Source organism: Somniosus microcephalus, unplaced genomic scaffold (genome assembly GCF_052327205.1).
Source record: "Somniosus microcephalus isolate GS21.2 unplaced genomic scaffold, FLI_Smic_1.0 unresolved_chr3, whole genome shotgun sequence".
NCBI lineage: Eukaryota > Metazoa > Chordata > Chondrichthyes > Squaliformes > Somniosidae > Somniosus > Somniosus microcephalus.
In genome coordinates, this window is record NW_028225181.1 from 62358186 (window position 1) to 62364687 (window position 6502).

Consider the following 6502-nt stretch of genomic DNA (forward strand, 5'->3'; position numbering starts at 1 on the left):
TATCTCCCGATGTGGCTCGATGTCAATGTTGGTCTGATTACTCTCCTGTGAAACGTCTTAGGACGTTTTACTACATTAAAGGCACTATATGAATGCAAGTTGTTGTTGGAATACCTAGACCAGGCAGATGGATCATGGAGACCTGGGATTATCGTTAGCAGCATGACTCGATATTTCATCCATAAACCACGCCTGAAATCAAATATAAAGAGGCACATTCTTTGACAAAGATACACATAAAACATACCATAGTCACGCTGAAGCAAAGATTCTGCTGCTTGAACAGGTCTGGGAGGGTGGAGGGTGGGGGCTGTCCTATTGCACAGCGCTAGAAAGGTATCCATTATAGTGGTATGCTGCACAGTGCATAATTATGCTCTCAGAAGACACGTCACCATGCAATAGTTGGGACAGGAAGGACAGTCAGGATCGACAGAGGCTGAGCTCACGGCTGGCTGCTCCACCAGACTGGCGGCAAGGAAGACAAGCCCAGCAACTTCTAATGGACAACCATTTCAATTAGACATTCAAAGGTCACTTCAGCACAAGCATTGCTGAACTCATGTTCCCAACAAAACTGATGCACCAAACCCATCCACACCATTATGCTCTACCCAACCCCGGCCATCAAACATATCAATCCCATTCATTTCCTGCTACAGAAATGGGCCCCAGTAAGAGTGAAAACGTGATTCCAATAAACAGTGCAGGATTCATTATGAATTAATGCCTCTTTATCCCACTGTTTCTCTGTGTCCAGCGCATCTCCAACTACCTAATGTAAGCGACCTGATGGACGTGACTGAATGTTTACTTGGATACAGATGACTCTTTACCTCCTTCTGCTGGGCCATAAGATTGCCCTGTTAATGCCACATCTAACACTGCAGCGGCTGCCTGAGATTGCACTCTCTGGCTCAGTAGGATGGCAAGGATACAGCAGGACCCCAAGCAACAACTCCCTTCTCCAATATATCCAAGTTTGCTGATGATACAAAGCTGGGTGGGAATGTAAGTTGTGAGGAGGATGCAAAGAGGTGTCAAGGGGATATAGACAGGCTAAGTGAGTGGGCAAGAACATGGCAACTGGAATATAATGCGGAGAAATGTGAAGTTATCCACTTTGGTAGGAAAAATAGAAAAGCAGAGTATTTTTTAATTGGTGAGAGATTGGGAAATGCTAGTGTTCAGAGGGACCTGGGTGTCCTTGTACACGAATCACTCCAAGTTAACATGCAGGTACAATTAGAAAAGCAAATGGTATGTTGGCCTTTATTACAAGAGGATTGGAGTATAAGAGTAAAGACATCTTACTGCAATTACATAGGGCCCTGGTGAGACCACACCTGGAGTATTGTGTACAGTTTTGGTCTCCTTACCTAAGGAAGGATATACTTGCCATAAAGGGAGTGCAACAAAGGTTCAGCAGACTGGTTCCTGGGATGGGGAGATTGTCCTTTGAGGAGAGATTGAGTAGACTAGGCCTATATTCTCTAGAGTTTAGAAGATTGAGAGGTGATCTCATTGAAACATACACAAGTCTTACAGGGCTTGACAGGGTAGATGCAGGGAGGATGTTTCCCCTGGCTGGGGAGTCTAGAACCAGGGGTTAGTCTCAAAATAAGGGGTCGGCCATTTAGGACGGAGGTGAGAAATGTCTTCACTAGAGGGTTGTGAAACTTTGGAATTCTGTACCCCAGAGGGCTAAGGAGGCTCAGTCATTGAGTATATTCAAGACAGAGAAATAGATTTTTTAATATTAGGGGCATCAGGGGATAGTTCAGGAAAGTGGAGATGAGGTGGCGGAGCAGGCTCGAAGGGCCAAATGGCCGACTCCTGTTCCTATTTCTTATGTTCTTATCTGTGCCTACTCCTGCCACGCCCCTCATTGTCAAATCTCGCAGTGAGGTTTACCAGAATTTTTACATTTCACAGCCCTCTTGTCGATTGAATGGGTGGCTATTAAAAGAGCCTTTTTTCTTTGGTTCAGATCCATAATTTTATTTTAATCGTTTCAACCACCGAATCCATAGAGTGTCCGCCCCTGGTGTTTCAGCGCGTACACCACACCCAGGGCAGTGACCGTCCTGCGCTTCACGTGTTCCGTGTAGGTGACCGAGTCTCTGATGATGTTCTCCAGGAAGACCTTCAGCACACCCTGGGTCTCTTCGTAGATGAGACCGGAGATGCGCTTGACGCCACCTCGCCGAGCCAGGCGGCAGATGGCGAGCTTGGTGATGCCCTGGATGTTGTCACGAAGGACTTTGCTGTGCCGCTTGACTCCGCCTTTCCCCAGCCCCTTACCCCCTTTCCCTCTGCCGGTCATAACTGAAACTTAAGCTATTGCAAAAGAAACAACCCCAGTAATTGAATTGGGAATAAGAGTTTTCGGCGCCGCACACTCCTTTCATACAATGCTGGCGGACCTGGTTGGAAACCCATAAATGGGCGGAGTCAGGATGAAAATGAGGACTCCCGGTTCCTTCTCAAGTAGCCGATATTGTACTGCACCCGTGGGGGAGATAAGCAAAATACTGCGAATGCTGTCAAACCTGAAATAAAAACAGAAACTGCACGGAATATACGCAGCAGGTTGGGCAGCACCTGTGGAGAGAGAGAGAGAGAAATAGAATCGATCTTCCTTGTGCCAGACCTTGTTTTGGACACAGTTTTGTCTCCTTCAGCTGTGCTTTATTGAAGTCCTTCCCAGTTTTTATCTCCCATTACATGTTTCGGTCCTTCCAGCAGACGACTTTTCCATTGTACCACTGCTTCCCTCCACCCCCCCCAACCCCCTCCGCCTTTGTGGGGTGTTTCCAGTTCACCCGGGTTTTCACAAGTTAACAGGGGTGGGGGTGGGGAGATGCCTTCAGTTAGATGCAACCTGGATGAAGGCAGCCTAGACACCTCTTTCACAGAGTGTTGTAATCGCTGATAAGCACAAAGGTTTAATATAATAATGACTGGGAGATGGCTACTCTCCGAGTCCTCCTGACCCTCAGACTTGAGCACCTACCAGCAATCAGTGAAATCCCAATTGTGATCTGAGGTGAAACCTTTGCTTTAGAAAGTAGCTCCAGGGGTTTCAGAATGCAAGGGCCACTGTATGTGCGTTGTCCATCAGCAGCTTTACCAGCACAAAAATTAATCAGAAGAGCAAATGACAGAATAAACAGCCACTTGCCAATATACAAACAAGACTACTAGGAATCATTCCTAATAGAAATGTTACTCCATCTCCCCATATTTCCAATTGCATGTGATTACTATGGTGTACAATACTAATCAATCTTTGCTAGATAGGAAGGTCTATGGATGCAACATTAATATTTCCTGGTCTATTTCTCAGTAATTGTTTTCCATTGTTTCCCTAAACCTCTCCATCTCGCGACCTCTCTTTCCTCCTTTAAGACACTCCTAAAGACCTCCCTCTTTGACCAAGCTTTTGGTCATCCACCCTAATCTCTCCTTATGTGGCTCGGTGTCAAATTTTGCTTGATAATCGCTCCTGTGAAGCGCCTTGGGACGTTTTACTACATTGTTGTTGTTTTGTGCACCTCTTAAGTTAATATGCAGCATATTCCTTTCTTTCCTGTGGAATTGGAAGTGGTAGAGAACCAGGAGCCAATGTCGGCCGACAGTCACACCCCCATCCACATCAATGGGGCTGTGGTGGACAGCTTTAAGTTCCTCGGAGTCTACATCACGGAAGACCTCTCCTGGTCCCTCAATACCTCCTCTCTGGTGAAGAAGGCCCAGCAGCGCCTATATTTCCTAAGGAGGCTGAAGGGATGTAACCTGTCACCCCTGATCCTCTCTAACTTTTACCGCTGCATTATAGAGAGCATCTTGACAAACTGTATCACAGTATGGTATGGCAGCTGTAGCTACTATGACTGGAAAGCCCTGCAGCGGGTAGTCAAAACTGCCCAATGCATTACCGGCACCCGGCTACCGACCATAGAGCACATATACCAGAAACGCTCTCTACGGAGGTCACAGTCCATCATCAAAGACCCTACCCACCCCAGCCACAGTCTGTTCGCCCTCCTGCCATCTGGGAGATGCTACAGATGCAATCGCACCCGTATGACCAGATTTAGGAACAGCTTCTTTCCCAGGGCTGTCATCCTACTGAACTCCACAAACAAACTCTAATGCCTGCACATCTGCCAATGCACTTTATTATGGTTATGTTATGTTAATATACTACAAGCCAAATGTATGTTGAATGTTGAATGTCTTAATCCAAATGTGTACTCACGGGAGCCGCAAGCCTACATTTCGTTGTACTGCACTTGTGCACTAACAATGACAATAAAAGTTGATTTGATTTGAAGAGCAGGGGTGATTTGTGAGCGGGACCTGGTGCGGGATAGGATACGGGCAGCAGAGTCTTGGATAAGCTGAAGTTTGCCGAGGATGAAGGAAGGGAGGCTGCCCAGGAGAGCATTGGAATAGCCGTGTCTGGGGGGCGACAAAGGCACGGATGCAACTTTCAGCAGCAAATGGTCTGAGGCAGGGGCGGAGGCAGGCGATGCCACAGGGGTGGAAGTCGGCGATATTCGTGATGGAGAGTAAGGGGAGAAACCCAGGGGGTAGATTTTCACCTTAGCACTCAGGCGTAAAACGGGTGTTGCGGATCGGCCGTCCGTTAAATAAACCGCCCGATTTTCATTCCGTTGAATTTAATGTAGTGAAAATTGGATGACTTCTATAACCGGAAGCCTCGCCAGATTCAACCCCCAGACTGAGCCTTATGACATTTATGAACTAACAAAGCAGGTTCACTCCTAAGTTAGAAATTTCTTCCAAATCCATGGGAATCTTGAATTGTTTTTTTTATTGTTTTGAAAGTCTCTTGCATTAATATACAACATTCCTTTCCTTTTAAATTGGAGGTGTTAGGGAGCCAAGAGCCAAAGTAGGTCAGCAAGGGCAGGGGTGATTTGTGAGAGGGACTTGCTTTCAGCTGTGGCTCTGTGGGTAGCACCCTTGCCTCTTGAATCAGAAGGTTGTGGGTTCAGAGTCCCCACTCCAGAAACATCAGCACACAATCTAGGCTGACACTCCAGTGCAGTGCTGAGGGAGCGCTGCACTGTCGGAGGTGCAGTCTTTCAGATGAGACGTTAAACCGAGGCCCCGTCTGCTCTCTCAGGTGGATGTAAATAGATCCCAAGGGGGACGGTTTTGAACAAGAGCAGGGGAGTTATCCCCGGTGTCCTGGCCAATATTTATTCCTCAATCAACATAACAAAAACAAATTATCTGGTCTTTATCACATTGCCTGTTTGTGGGAGCTTGCTGTGCGCAAATTGGCTGCTGCATTTCCAACACTGCAACAGTAACTACACTTCAAAAGTATTTCATTGGCTGCAAAGAGCTTTGGGACATCCTGAGGTCATGAAAGGCGCTATATAAATGCAAGTCTTTCTTTACTTAATCACATGTTTTTTTTAACTTGTCACAAACAAGGCTTTTCGTTAGGCCTGTTATACCGAGCGCTCAACCATTCCGTCCAGGGAGATCAAGGCTGCCGTGCATCTTCAGCCTGGGGAGAACTGGACAAACAGGCCAGGTTTCTTTCTTCAGTGCCTAGGTGTATTGCTTGGCAGGGCAAAAGCTCCAATTGCAGAATTGGAACTAAAAGCATATCCTTCCATTGTACTGGTTTGCGACCAAATTTTAACCTGGTCTTATGTAGTCATGAAAATCTATAATGAATCTAAAAATGCAAAATTGGACAATTTCCCCAGTCTCCTTTACGTTCTAAACATTGGTGATTTTAGCAAAGATGGCTATAAAACAGGATAGAAGTTAAGGGACGTTTCATGGACTGGCAGAAAATGGGAAGTGGTGTCCTACAGGGACCACCGTTGTTCACCTTATAGATATATATATATAAATGATTTAGACTCAGAAATCGGAGATCTAGAGTCGAAATTTGTTGATTGGCATATAGGAACAGGAGGAGGCCATTCAGCCCCTCGAGCCTGTTCCGCCATTCAATGAGATCATGGCTGATCTGTATCTCAACCCCCTCTACCAACCTTGTTCCCGTGACCCTTAATAACTTTGCCTAACAAAAATCGATCAATTTGATACCAAATTGGGGTGAGGTTGGGGGGGGTGTGGTAGAGCTAATAATGTGGGGAGCTACACCAAAACACAGGAAGATATAAACAGGCTTGCAGAATGGGCAGATAAATGGCAAATGAAATTCACTATAGCTAAGTGTGAGGTGGTTCATTTTGGTAAGTGGAATAAGGAGGCCACTTATACCTGGGAATACAGATACAGTACGTAAATTGCTAACCGAAGTAACACACCTTGATAAGGTCATAAAGAGTACAAATAAATTACTGAGGTTCATTGCTGGAGAAATTGAATAAAAAAGCAGAGATGCCAATTTATATAGAACCTTGGTTAGACCACCACTGGAGTACTGTGTACTGTTCTTGTATCCATATTACAAAAAGGATACTGAAGCATTGGAAAAACT